General features: G+C 41.5%; 1 non-coding gene across 1 annotated transcript; it reads left to right on the top strand.

Annotated features, from left to right (window-relative positions):
• Window positions 1–1,507: 1,507 nt before the first annotated feature.
• Window positions 1,508–1,582, top strand: Trnas-cga (transfer RNA serine (anticodon CGA)). The gene has a single exon. It is a non-coding gene; the product is annotated as a tRNA-Ser (tRNA).
• The last annotated feature ends 14,006 nt before the right edge of the window (window positions 1,583–15,588 follow it).

Below are 15,588 nucleotides of genomic sequence, written 5' to 3'. Positions count from 1 at the left end.
GAAAAATTTCAAGAAATACTGAGAAGATATTTTGACGGTGCATACGACATACACGTTTTACTGTTTTCAGGTGTATAGAAAGCGTAATAAAATGGATGCTAACATTAATGGACCTCAGTGCCAAAAAGTTTATGTCATCCTTGCAATGAAATGATAAACAGGTACACCCGAGTTACTAATAAACTCGTTGACAGCCATTACGTCTCTCATAAGAAGGTCATTATTTGAGAAATGTTCCCGTGCTGTACAAACACGCCGAAAGCTGCCAACATGAGTTCGAATTTAATGTCCTCTGCAGATTTGTTGTAAGTGTCTCTTAAGGGGCTTGCACTAAGGCAATTTTACAGCCAGCTCGAGAGGCGGCTGCAGCGTATCGGCTGGTCTGCTGGCGGGCTCCTGAGAGTCACCAATTAACCTTTAAAACCCATAAAGTGCGTCGGCAGAGCCTGCGGCTGAGACCTAAAACCCCGCGCGATGCCGCAGGCTGACCTTCGGCAGGATCGCTCTTGTGGCCTCCCTTACCGGCTTCAACATGTTTTATGCAGGCCGTGGCCCACAGCCCAAAAACGTCAAACGATAATCGCCAAGAGCTTCTGATCAATAATTCTTTCCTTACAACGGGTTTCGACTTTCAGAAAATTTTCAGGCATTAAGGGTATTGCAAATATCTTTAACTCAAGATGAAGCAAGATAAAGATGCTTGTAAATATTGGCAGTTGAAATTCGACGTTCTACATCTGTACCTACATCAACATCTACATTTATACCATAAAAATCACTATTGAGTTAATAGTAGACTGATCTTACCATTGTATCAGTTATTAGGGTTTCTTTTCGTTCCATTCACTATGAAGACCGGGAGGAGCGACTATAAACACCAGGTTGTGAGGACGGGACATGAGTCGTGCTTGGGTAGCTCAGTTGGTAGAGCACTTGCCCGCGAAAGGCAAAGGTCCCGAGTTCGAGTCTCGGTCCGGCACACAGTTTTCATCTGCCAAGAAGTTTCATATCAGCGCACCCTCCACTGCAGAGTGAAAATCTCATTCTGGAAACATCCCCCAGGCTGTGGCTAAGCCATGTCTCAGCAATATCCTTTCTTTCAAGAGTGCTAGTTCTGCAAGGTTCGCAGGAGAGCTTCTGTAAAGTTCGGAAGGTAGGGCACGAGATACTGGCAGAAGGAAAGCTGTGAAGACTGGGCGGGAGTCGTGCTTGGGTAGCTGAGTTGGTAGAGCACGTGCCCGCCAGAGGCAAAGGTCCCGAGTTCGAGCCTCGGTTCGGCACACAGTTTTCATCTGCCAAGAAGTTTCATATCAGCGCACCCTCCACTGCAGAGTGAAAATCTCATTCTGGAAACATCCCCCAGGCTGTGGCTAAGCCATGTCTCCGCAATATCCTTTCTTTCAGGAGTGCTAGTTCTGCAAGATTCGCAGGAGAGCTTCTGTAAAGTTTGGAAGATAGAAGACGAGATACTGGCAGAAGTAAAGTTGTGAGGACGGGCCGTGAGTCATGCTTGGGTGGCTCAGTTGGTAGAGCATTTGCCCGCGAAAGGCAAAGGTCCCGAGTTCGAGTCTCGGTCCGGCACACCGTTTCATTCTGCCAGGAAGTTTCATATCAGCGCACACTCCGCTGCAGAGTGAAAATCTCATTCTGGACCAATGTGAGTGTTGTAATTAATGTGACACTATCCTCGAGACAAGTAGGGGAGTTGTAATATATTCCTAGAATTATCATTTTCCTGAAACGTTATGAGGAGGCTTTTTCGGGATGGTTTGCGTCTTTTTTCGTGTGTCTGCCAGTTCAGTTACTTCAACACCTCCATGAAACTCTTCCACCGATCAAACAACATGTGGCCAGTCGCAATGCTCTTTTCTGTGTACGTTCAGCATCTCCTCTCAGTCCTACTGGCTACGTGTCCCACAGACTTGAGCTATGTTCTAGGATGGGTGGTGAGAGCTATTTTACAAACACTCCCATCTGTACACTCAAGTATGTGTATGTGTATGAGTTGAACGATTCCATTTGTGACTCGTTGATGTTGTAGTAATATGATAATATGTTTTGTAAAGTGCAAAACTTTACATTTGTGAATATTTAAAGCAAGTTGCCAATATGTGTATCACTCTGAAATCTTATCAAGATCTGACCGAATATCTGTGCAACTTTTCTTCAATTGCACTCCATTACAGATAAATGCGTCTGCGAGAAGTAAGAGGTCATACTGTTAACACTGCCTGCGGTGTAGTTAGCATACAGCATGAACACCAAGTGTCCCTACACACTTCCCTGAGGCAGTCATGAAGCTAGTTCTATCTTTGTCGCTCTCAAACGAAGACAACAAGCGTCGTCTTCCCTACCAAGGCATCCGCAGTTCATTGGTTTCAAGCAGAACAAGTAAGTACGACCGAGCAAGAGAAATACAGAATCAGATAATTACTTCCTTCAGATAACATACGAATTTTAGAATAGCTCTCGAGGTTTGGTTCAACAGGAATATCTTGTGCATTGTCTGTTTTCTGCGTATATCCTGCATGAAACTGACAAGCATATGGAACACTAGTCCCAAAATCTGCTGTCTGTCACTTGTACATTTTTGTTGCCAAAACAGACTACTTGTGGCATCCATACGAGCAGATTATTTTTTTCCGCAGACTCGATATTTGATGCTTTGCTGAAGGAAATATGTGACCACATTTGTAGTACTGGGTCGTATGACACTGAGTGGCGACATAAATGCTGGTAGTCAGTGCTTCACAAGAGTGTAGGGGCGCTATCGTTTCAGGAGCAAATCAGTGACAATATGTGGGGGAGCATCGCAGCAGCCACTGGTACTTGGCAGGTGCAGGGTGTTGTCATTTCCATTATAGAAACCGAGCAGTTGAATTACAACGAGACGGGCCAGACGCATTGGGTATAACCTGTCAGTACAGGCAGGGTGATTTTTCCAGCAGTGGGTTTCGGTGGTGTTTCCAAGTATGTGACTAAAAGCAGACGCTCTGCTGCCTTGTATGAACAGCTACAATTTTTTCAGCAGTTTCATCTGCAGCACACGTGGACTAGGACGTGGGGGGAAACGTTGAATAAGGCAGTGACCAGAAGCACTTATGAATTCGAGTCCCATTCCACTATTAGAAAACTACATTCCTGTCTTAAATTCATTTTAATTTGTGCCGTTCCTTCATTATCTTCCATTCTAATTGTTCCCTCTTCTTCCCTGTACATATTGTGTATTACACTTCTTTCCCTATAGCTTACCCCTATTTTTCTCAGGATTTCGAACATCTTGTATCATTTTACAACTCTTTTTTCCGGGTCTACAAATCCTACGAACGTCTCTTGATTTTTCTTCTGTTTTGCTCCCATTATCAACCGCACGGTCAGAAATGCCTTTCTAAGCCAAACCGATCGTCATATAACATTTCAGCAATTTCCTTCCCCTTCCTTTGCATATTATTCTTGTCAGCAACTTGGACGCATATGCTTATAAGACGATTGTGTGATAAATCTCACACTTGTCGGCTCTTGCAGCCTCGGGAATTATGTGGACGATTTTTTGACGGAAGTCTGATGGCATATCACAAGTCTGATACATCATACACACCAACGTGAATAACCGTTATGTTGCCACTTCCTCCAAGGGTTTTAGAAACTCTGATCGCATGTAATCTATCTCTTCTGCCTTCTCTGATTTTACGTCTTCCACAGCTCTTCTAAATTGCAGTTCTAATAGTGCACCCCTATCTCTTCCGTGTCGACTCGTGTTTTTTCTTGCTTTAAGTAATCAGATATGTCCCCCCCCCCCCCCCCCCCCCCAACTCTAGAGAACGTGAGAACTTAAATGTGCTGTTTCCGCCTATTTGCGCTCTGCTCTGCGTCTAACGTTGGAATTCCCATTGCTTTCTTAATGTTACCGCCCTTGCTCTTATTTTCACTTAAGATTGTCTCTCACTCTTTTGTATGCTGATTCAGTCCTTCCGAAAATCATTTCTTTCATGATTTCTTCATATTTGACCTTAACATCCCTGCACTTACTTTTTATTTCGTTCCTAAGTGACTTGTATTTCTGTCTCCCAGAGTTTTACTGAACAGTCCTGATGTACGTGGTGAAAATAAAGCATTGATTTTGGTAACCACTTCTCTCTGGGCCTTCACTGGTCTCTTGACGTCGTAGCTACTCTTCCTTCTCGTGAGTCACCTGTATGAGACGCATAATATGAAAAACGTATGTCGTTTTAGGTTGAGCTGCAGGTACCCTTGTGCACAGTCGCCTTATACAGCGATGAGATACCCACCTGACTGTGGGGATGCACTTTCTTTTCAAAGCAGAACACCTTTCATTGTTATCTGCGTCAAACGTAAGGTTCAGCGATACGTCGGAGATATTCTACGCCCCGTTTTCTGCTCTTCATAGCAAGCCATCGTGAGCTTACTTTTCAGAAAGACAATGCCCCCTCGCACACGGCGGAAGTTTTTACTGCTTGTCTTCTTCCTGCTTGCCAAATCCTATCTTGGCCAGCAAGGTCACCGGACCTCTCCCCAGTTGAGAACGTTTGGAACATTATGGGCAGGTCCCTCCAATCAGCTCAGGATTTTGACGATCCAATGAGCCATTTGGACAGAATATGACAAGTTATCCCTCAAGAGGACATCCAACAAATTTGTAAATTAACGCCTAGTCTAATAACTACGTGCAAAAGGGCCAAAGATCGACAAATGCAGTATTGATTTGCTCAGTTCGTGAAGTTCTTTGTTTTGAATAAACCATACATTTTTTCTGAAAATGTAGACTTTTCTGGGTAATTTACATCGCATCTACCAATTTCTGCCCCCATTCGGATAAATCCTTCAAGGTGTCTCCACTTTTTTGTCTTTGAATGTTGTTGTTGTTGTTGTTGTTGTTGTGGTCTTCAGTCCTGAGACTGGTTTGATGCAGCTCTCCATGCTACTCTATCCTGTGTAAGCTTCTTCATCTCCCAGTAACTACTGCAACCTACGTCCTTCTGAATCTGCTTAGTGTTTTCATCTCTTGGTCTCCCTCTACGATTTTTACCCTCCACGCTGCCCTCCAATACTAAATTGGTGATCCCTTGATGCCTCAGAACATGTCCTACCAACCGATCCCTTCTTCTAGTCAAGTTGTGCCACAAATTTCTCTTCTCCCCAATCCTATTCAATACCTCCTCATTAGTTATGTGATCTACCCATCTAATCTTCAGCATTCTTCTGTAGCACCACATTTCAAAAGCTTCTATTCTCTTCTTGTCCAAACTATTTATCGTCCATGTTTCACTTCCATACATGGCTACATTCCATACAAATACTTTCAGAAACAACTTCCTGACACTTAAATCTATACTCGATGTTAACAAATTTCTCTTCTTCAGAAACGCTTTCCTTGCCATTGCCAGTCTACATTTTATATGCTCTCTACTTCGACCATCATAAGTTATTTTGCTCCCCAAATAGCAAAACTCCTTTGCTACTTTAAGTGTCTCATTTCCTAATGTAATTCCCTCAGCATCACCCGACTTAATGCGACTACATTCCATTATCCTCGTTTTGCTTTTGTTGATGTTCATCTTATATCCTCCTTTCAAGACACTGTCCATTCCGTTCAACTGCTCTTCCAAGTCCTTTGATGTCTCTGACAGAATTGCAATGTCATCGGCAAACCTTAAAGTTTTTATTTCTTCTCGATGGCTTTTAATGCCTACTCCGAACTTTTCTTTTGTTTTCTTCACTGCTTGCTCAATATACAAAATGAATAACATCGGGGAGAGGCAACCCTGTCTCACTCCCTTCCCAACTACTGCTTCCCTTTCGTGTCCCTCGACTCTTATAACTGCCATCTGGTTTCTGTACAAATTGTAAATAGCCTTTAGCTCTCTGGATTTTACCCCTGCCACCTTCAGAATTTGAAAGAGAGAATTCCAATCAACATTGTCAAAAGCTTTCTCTAAGTCTACAAATGCTAGAAACGTGGGTTTGCCTTTCCTTAATCCTTCTTTTAAGATAAGTCGTAGGGTCAGTATTGCCTCATGTGTTCCAATATTTCTACGGAATCCAAACTGATCTTCCCCGAGGTCGCCTTCTACTAGTTTTTTCATTCGTCTGTAAAGAATTCGCGTTAGTATTTTGCAGCCGTGATTTATTAAACTGATAGTTCGGTAATTTTCACATCTGTCAACACCTGCTTTCTTTGGGATTGGAGTTATTATATTCTTCTTGAAGTCTGAGGGTATTTCGCCTGTCTCATATATCTTGCTCACCAGATGGTACAGTTTTGTCAGGACTGGCTCTCCAAACGCTGTCAGTAGTTCTGATGGAATGTTGTCTACTCCCGGGGCCTTGTTTCGACTCAGGTCCTTCAGTGCTCTGCCAAACTCTTCACGCAGTATCATATCTCCCATTTCATCTTCATCTACATCCTCTTCCATTTCCATAATATTGTTCTCAAGTACATCGCCCTTGTATAGACCCTCTATATACTCCTTCCATCTTTCTGCTTTCCCGTCTTTGCTTAGAACTGGGTTTCCATCTGAGCTCTTGATATTCATACAAGTGGTTCTCTTTTCTCCAAAGGTCTCTTTAATATTCCTTTAGGCAGTATCTATCTTACCCCTGGTGAGACAAGCCTTACATTTGTCCTCTAGCCATCCCTGCTTAGCCATTTTGCACTTCCTGTCGATCTCATTTTTGAGACGTTTGTATTCCTTTTTCCTGCTTCATTTACTGCATTTTTATATTTTCTCCTTTCATCAATTAAGTTCAATATTTCTTCTGTCACCCAAGGATTTCTAGCAGCCCTCGTCTTTTTACCTGATTAATCCTCTGCTGCCTTCACTACTTCATCCCTCAAAGCTACGCATTCTTCTTCTACTATATTTATTTCCCCCGTTTCTATCAATTATTCCGTTATGCTCTCCTTGAAACTCACTACAACCTCTGGTTCTTTCAGTTTATCCAGGTACCATCTCCTTAAATTCCCACCTTTTTGCAGTTTCTTAAGTTTTAATCTACAGTTCATAACCAATAGATGGTGATCAGAGTCCACATCTGCCCCTGGAAATGTCTTACAATTTAAAACCTGGTTCCTAAATCTCCGTCTTACCATTATATAATCTATCTGAAACCTGTCAGTATCTCCAGGCTTCTTCCATGTATACAACCTTCTTTATGATTCTTAGCTATGATTAAGTTGGGCTCTGTTCAAAATTCTACCAGGCGGCTTCCTCTTTCATTTCTTACCCCCAATCCATATTCACCTACTACGTTCCCTTCTCTCCCTTTTCCTACTACCGAATTCCAGTCACCCATGACTATTAAATTTTCGTCTCCCTTCACTATCTGAATAATTTCTTTTATTTCATCATACATTTCTTCAATTTCTTCGTCATCTGCAGAGCTAGTTGGCATATAAACTTGTACTACTGCGGTAGGCATGGGCTTCGTGTCTATCTTGGCCACAATAATGCGTTCACTATGCTGTTTGTAGTAGCTTACCAGCACTCCTATTTTTTTTATTCATTATTAAGCCTACTCCTGCATTACCCCTATTTGATTTTGTATTTATAACCCTGTATTTGCCTGGCAAAAAGTCTTGTTCCTCCTGCCACCGAACTTTACTAATTCCTACTATATCCAACTTTAACTTATCCATTTCCCTTTTTAAATTTTCTAACCTATCTGCCCGATTAAGGGATCTGACATTCCACGCTCCGATCCGTAGAACACGAGTTTTCTTTCTCCTGATACCGACGTCCTCCTGAGTAGTCCCCGCCCGGAGATCCGAATGGGGGACTATTTTACCTCCGGAATATTTTACCCAAGAGGACGCCATCATCAACTAACCATACAGTGAAGCTGCATGCCCTCGGGAAAAATTACGGCCGTAGTTTCCCCTTGCTTTCAGCCGTTCGCAGTACCAGCACGGGAAGGCCGTTTTGGTTAGTGTTACAATGCCAGATCAGTCAATAACCCAGACTGTTGCCCCTGCAACTACTGAAAAGGCTGATGCCCCTTTTCAGGAACCACACGTTTGTCTGGCCTCTCAACAGATACCCCTCCGTTGTGGTTGCACCTACGGTACGTCTATCTGTATCCCTGAGGCACGCAAACCTCCCCACCAACGGCAAGGTCCATGGTTCATGTTGAATGTATTAAAGCAGAAATGCAGTTACACGCGCATTGGCATCCGCATAAATTCTTAGCGTTATTACCATGTGCGGTTTATGGGCACCTCGTAGTTCATCGGAATTAAAAGCACGACCCTCGCACTGAAAAGTTTAATTGAACACATTACACTGACCACACCAATCACAAATCAGTCCAAGGAAAGCAGGAGCAGGCATTACCAAAACAAAAGGAAATCACTCTTATCGAAAACAACGAAGTGAAGGATGATGGGTTTTCTATTTTGTCTGCCAATGTTAGGCTCACAAGACATTTGTGAGTATATTACATTTTTTTATGTTCCAGTCTTGAAAGACAGTTCGTTTAGCTCTTCTCAAGAAATCTGGAATATGCGATGCAGTGGGCTCATGTGGTTGCAGAATGGGAAAGTATTTGTTTCCATTGTAGCATCAGATGGAGAGCGCCATGTAAGCAGACAAAATATGAATTATGATGGCTTTCGACCTGCCTTCTTAGACAGCATCCAATTTAAAAAGAGACTCGGAAAAAATTCCATTTTGTCCTACATATAGTAACTGCCTTTTTTATTGTGCACATAATACTTTCTTTGATGCAATAACAGAAAGCACTTATCGGTCGCCATTGGTCATCGGCAGAAGACTGAAAGTAGCTTCAGATGGTTAAAAACTATTGCTATGCTCGATGATGTTCCGGGAGTGCTGCCGGAGGTCATTTAAAACCGCGCATAATACTTCGTCACCACAAGACAGACATCTTCATGTGAAATATCGACCTATCGCCTAACGATGCTTGAAATGTTCTGAGACGAAAAATCTTCGGTGGTAGTAACTGGCTATAGTCCCGAAACATCATCGAGTATTACCCACGAGAGGAAACTTTCTACATTCGTAGCAATGCCTCGTCAGACTCGGTCTATCGTTCTATTGAAGGCCAAAGTTGGCCAACAGCGATTAACAATATAAACCATTTTCCGTGATCGGTGTGACGCGCTTTTTGCGGTTTGGTTGTTCTGGAAGGAATGGCTTGGCCATAAGGGAAACAACGTCAGTGGTAAGGTTTACATGTGTCAACATCTGGTGAACTCATAACTATTACAATTAAAGCAGTTACGTTAATGTAAAAATCAAGATTTAAATGCTTAATTTTGAGGCTCAAAATAATTTCAAATGGAATCAAATTAATAAAATCCACCAATTAAATGCGGATTAACGATTTAGAAAATTTAAAAATAAATTTTCAAGTTTCTCCCATGGGAGATAATATCAGATAACAGAAACTAACTCCCCGCTGCCCCGCAGTTGCGCTTGAAAGAATCAGCCGAAACAGCAACACCATGACGTCAGCCCAAAAGAAAACATCGGAACGCCTTACAAAGTGGGCAACCTGACGGGTATTCAGATCTCCGCATTTTGTAATACGCAGTAAATAATTTTAAACACAGGTAACACTATATTAAAACAGTTTAAGAAAGATATCAGCCCCAAAGAGACCCGACAGTGCTGAGGCTACAAAACCCAAATCAAGCAAATACTGCCCAAGCGCAACACAGTAAACAATACATCGAAATAGTAGCTTAATGACCCCGTGCGTGAACACATAAGGAGTAAGGTATTGCCTCAAGACACCAAAGTTAAATTACACTCCAATATGCCTTCCTCGTGTAACAGACAAAAAAGGAATTCACAGTGGCACAATAAAACCCTGATTTACAAATACTTCCTCACGTAAAATATGGTAATTTAAAAATATTCTTACAATGCCAAGGCGTTCAGAGTAATTAAGCTCGACTGTGCGAAAACTTAAATAAGACGCTGAACAACACCACTGTAACAGTCAATGTCTCAAATAGATAACTGTATAGTACGCACTGCGACCACTGTATTATATTGGCGACAACAATGAAGCATTATTCGCAGCTAATTTGTTTCCATCACGATGTAGAACTTCAGCTATGATAAATGAGAATCAGGATGTCACAGAAGGGTACTTTTTATCAACGACATTATTTAATACATACATCGATGATATCTTACGAAAGTAATGGCAACAAGAAGTACATCCTGGGTTACAAATGTCGCGGAAAGGAACCAAACACCTGCCTTTTTGCAGACGACCAGTTTCTTGTGTTTGGCGATTAAAATAAATTGCAGTATGTCATACATAAGTTGTACCTTCTAGGCAATAAATACAATACGGGAAATGTAATTCATAAAACGAAAGTGAAAGGTCGTAGATGAGATGGGCCAATTAGATATAAATTTTTATCAATAACAGATTTAATTGATTAGGAATAGTTGTGCCTGCGTGCAAAATTAACAAACCTGAGGACTACTCTAGAGAGTGTCATTACCGACCTGCGTGCGTTATAAGATGGACGCAGGATATTACATTAAAGCTCAACCTATCCAAAACCAAACGGAACTGGTTGGTCATTCTAGAAACATTAGCACGAAATATTGGGAATCCCTGCCATCTTTAATCTTAGATGGGACTGAGCACGTAACTGCGATGAGCAAGAAGGCATCAGCATCTCTCCACGCCCTACAAAACTATAAAACGCTATCCTCTCTTGAACTGAATAAGGTACTTGTACACATATACTCTCAATTATTCCTTACAGCGACGTTATTCAGCAAGGCGTTTCTCGGGAAAGTTTGTGGTACCTGGTACCGGTTACGAATGCCTGTGTTTATTATAACTGTGATATTCGACTCTTTGGCCATATTTCACCATCATATGCTTAGTTATGATGGTTACGTGTCGCCAAGCGTTGAGGTGTAATCTCTTAGATTTTCCCAGTGATTCGATATTTTCGTTGAGATTGGATGCTCTGCCGGTGGTTCGTGTCCCTCCAAACACGATATTTCGACGCCATTACTCCACTTAATCGTAAGATGTCTCAAGGAAAGTTTTGAAATTTGCATACCCCCAATAAGAAAGACAGTCCCTCATATCTCTTCTCCTATCTGAACAACATGGCAGAAACACCCCTTCTCATCAGAGGAAAATCGTTTCTGTCCCACTTCATCGTTCAACCACTTTCTCGAAGTCATTCTCCGCAGCACGAACCCGACTCTGTCGTAACCTCCCGCATTATATTAGAGAAATGAATAAAATTTCCAGCTTCAGAAGACAGTTAATTACATGTAAACTAAAGGAACGACAATGATTACCATTGTCTCTGTACGCAGTCATTACCCTTGTACATCTTTCTTCCCAACCATATCTTCCTCTTTTCACTGCAATCTTGGCTGATACAGCCTCTTTAAATTTTCTTTCCTGAGAACTCGCTGGATCAGATAAAATCTACACTGACAGAAAGAAAATCACAGCATCAAGAAGGAGCTGTGAGACATGAACGAAAGTTGGTAGTTGTGTTTTTACATCTGAAAGATGATGTCGATTGAAATTTCGGGTCAGTCGCATAAGAGTGACCCTACTAGCACCATTCTGAGGATGCAAGTCAGATCTGCTTTAAATACACACAGTAACAGAAAGCTGGATGTTCCTTCTGCGACAGGGTCTACTGCAGAAATACATGGCAGGAATGTGGCCACTGTACATGACTGGTGGCAGCGATGACCACGGGATTGTAGGTGGCAAAGAGATCGATCTCCGAACGGCCACTTGGCCTTATGGAAAGGGAAGACCATCTTGTTCGGTATATGACTCTGGGGCAACGTACTGCATCTACAGCAGCAATTTCAGCAACGGTTGGCACCACAGTGGCATAAAGAACTGTTACAAATCGGTTACTTCAAGGACAGCTCCGAGCCCTCCGAGCCAGACGTCTTCTAGAGTGCATTCCACTGAACCCAAACCACCGTCATTTGTGACTTCAGTGGTGTCAAGCGAGAGCTCATTGAAGGGAAGAGTGGAGGTCTGTTGTGTTTCCTGATGGAAGCTGCTTGTGCCTGGTTGCCAGCGATGGTCGTGTGTTGGTTAGAAGGATGTCAATTGATGGCCTGCAACCAACCTGGCTGAGTTCTAGACCACTGGACCTGCCTCTGAGATGTGATTTCGTATGACAGCAAGAGCACTTTCCTGGTTATCTCATTCACCTTGAACGCAAATTTGTACATCAATCTGATGATTCGACTTGTCGTGCTGTCATTCATAAACGGCATTCCAAGGGGGTGTTTTCAACAGGATAACGGTCGCCCACATACCCTTGGTGCAACTCAACAGGCTCTACAGAGTGTTGTGTTGTTGCCTCGGCCTGCTCGATCATCAGGTGTGTCTCCAGTAGAGCACATATGGGACATAATCGGACGACAACTCCAGCGTCATCCACAACCAGCATTAACCGTCCCTGTATTGACTGACCAAGTACAACAGGCATAGAACTCCATCCCGCAAAGTGACGCCCGACGCCGGTACAACACAAGGCATGCACATTTGAGTGGTTTCGTTCAACGTTCTGGTGGTTACACAGGTACTGATGTAGCAGCATTTCATATTTGTAATGGTTTATCTCCCGCTTACGTTACCTTTGATCTTGCAGTGCTAATCACTTAACTATGCTACGTAGACCAATGTATTCCTCAAATTTCATCACTCTATATCATTATTTTTTGATGATGCAAACTTTTCATTTCAGTATATATTGTAAATCTATAAAATCTTTTTATAGCTACCGATATCGCTATTGTTGTTATTGTCATCACCATCACCATCGCCATCACTATCATCATCACCATCACTATTACTGTTAACACTGTTAGTGGTAGCAGCTGCAGTAGTACAAGTACTGCCAGCATTATCTTTATTATTTCATAGTCAGTATCATTTAGTCACATTGCCACTTTAGACATTCAAACCATATTAATACAATTTGCCATATTATTATTGTTATTTCGTAGGAATCTATGAGTTAAAAAAGACACTGTAGGTGTGAAACCCTGGTCCGATGTAGGAGAGAGCCTGGTGGCACTAGTCAGATCAGGTATTGGAGTGCAACTTGATTTCTCACAAAGAGCTACGAGCGCAAAATACTGGCACCTGAAATGAGATTTCTAAGAACAGCGAAAGGTGGCATACGACAATTTCAGTGAACAAATTAGAGATAAAATTAATGTTGAAGAGGTAAACCATACAATAGGGAAGCATACAAACAGATGAAAAGGACGTGTGAGCAGAATATCAGAAGAATGACTGGCGATACAACTGTTGAGATACAGACCGAGGGGAAGAAGAAACCCTAGTGGGCCCCAAATAAGTTGAGCTCAACGATAACCTTTGAAGGAGAGACTGGTAGTTAGCCTAATTCCTGTAAGTGAAGATGATGGCGGGGCGTACTTCAGCGTACACCCACACAATACCCGTAATAGCACACACATGTAAATATAATTTTAATTTTTGTGCGAGATACTGGAGAAATTTGTCACAAAAGTGGGTGAAGATAATTCCAGTCACCTGGTTCCGATCAAAGTTTTGAGAAGGTTTTCCTTGTTTATGAGTTAAATGACGAAACTTATGACCAAGTCCCATTTATTCCCAGTCGGGAACCACTCTGTCTCACCAGCGGCTCGCCTATTAATTGGCTGAAAACAACTGGGGTTCTATAAAGGGCAAGACCTGAAATAGCTGGTTTTGCTCTTAGAGTGGAGAATGAAACCTCAAAAACAAGATCTGCTTGCACAAAACAGTGTTCAACTTCGTCCAAAAAATAAATATTTCTGGAGATTTCTCACAATTGTAAGGCAAATAACGGAATTAATAATCCCATCCAAAATATTCCCAGTTGCGTAACTTTGTATCCCATTTGGGCTACTCGACTTTTTTTGTAAGTGTCAGATGCTCGGTAATGGGCTGGATCTCAGTTAGTCTTCAGCTAGAGAGAAAAAATGTAGTATGTTGGTATCATCTTACCGCTTGAATGCATAGCTATATTAAATTTCACAGTCATTCAAACTCCAAATAGTGTAATGTAGGCTGTAACTCGTGCTTGCTAAAAAAAGATCTTGAGTTTATTCGTAAGTCTACTGGCCAACGGCGGTATTTCTATATGACTGCACTTTATATGCAACTCATGAGCGGACTGTGCTGTGAAACCGTTTGAATAAACTGTCCCAGAAGATACTACCACATAGACACGTAATACTGTTAACACCAGTGACTCCAAAGCCATGACTACATTACATATATTTTATTTTTGTAGGCAGCTGAGAGGTTATGCTAATCTCATGTCTTTTTGAGACTCGTCCTAGTTTGCCAGGTATTTATCTTTGGATTGTGTACCACACGAACACAGACAAGAAGCCGGATTAAAGACTACGCAAGAATATAAAGGACAGACGAAGTTTTACAAGAAATAACTTACGTCTTCCTTTATTTACAAATGTGAAAAAATATTTTACGATGATTTATTGGTGTTAAATTTTTCTTTCAGTTTTGCTTTGCAGTGGTATCGAGAGAATAATGACATTTGAGACTTGATAAATGATGATTTCCTTCCCAACATGAATGTAACGATTTCTACACGTAGAACTATCATAATTTCGGTACTGTATCCGAGACATCATCTCTTGTTGGCAAATGAAAGGGAGTAATATGAAATTATCTACCACCGTAGTGTGTGGGATTTTTTTGCGACAAGGCTGTTTAGATTAATCCAGTAACACATGTATTTGCTCTGGACATGAGATATACAACAGCAAATAACAAAAACGGGATTTACTCTATTACTGAAAGGTATCTAGGAGTTGTACGTTATAGCAGCTATACAGTGACGTCGAAAGTGTGTGATTCAGTAAATGTGGTGCGAATGAAAAAAAACAAAAGAACAGAAGATTTCTTTAAATAGGCAGCATCATCCAGTTAAAGCAAATCTTCTGTTATGTATCATTGTTGCTGAAAGATGAGGATTCACAGAACTTAACGCACTTTGACATTACAGAAACGGGTAATGCTTTGAAACGCGGTCCTTCAGTCAGGCGTAACTAACTGGCAGCAGGCAGCATCACATATTATAATCAATTATCTGTAATTAATGTTATCTAATGACTCACTGCGGAGTTTATTAAATTTATTTAACTGTATTGTGTTTAAACGAACTCAATTTCATTTCATTTCAGAGTAATTAAACAATAACGTACCTTTGATCCATTTGTTTCCAAAGAGACGTTACCAGATCATGAGCGAAAGGAGTTCGTGTTATGCATACGTTGATATAATTTAAACTAGACGACCATTCATTTTACTTTGATGCTGCTGTTACTGACTTCAGATTACACGTCTTCAAGGGAAGGAGATAGAATGGGAAATCAACATTAGCAAACATACAGTTTTCGTTTTATGTCAGTAATCACACAGAACAATGAACTCCACTATACTGTATCTTCTGAATAAGAATCCGATAACATTTTGCTATTATTCAAGTAAATCTTAAAGATATCAGCTGCTATACTATAAGAAAAAGAAAGCGATGCATCGCGA

Source organism: Schistocerca serialis, chromosome 2 (assembly GCF_023864345.2).
Source record: "Schistocerca serialis cubense isolate TAMUIC-IGC-003099 chromosome 2, iqSchSeri2.2, whole genome shotgun sequence".
In the NCBI taxonomy this organism is placed as follows: domain Eukaryota; kingdom Metazoa; phylum Arthropoda; class Insecta; order Orthoptera; family Acrididae; genus Schistocerca; species Schistocerca serialis.
The sequence above is the reverse complement of the archived record's forward strand: the minus strand, read 5'-3'. Positions and strand labels throughout refer to the sequence as shown.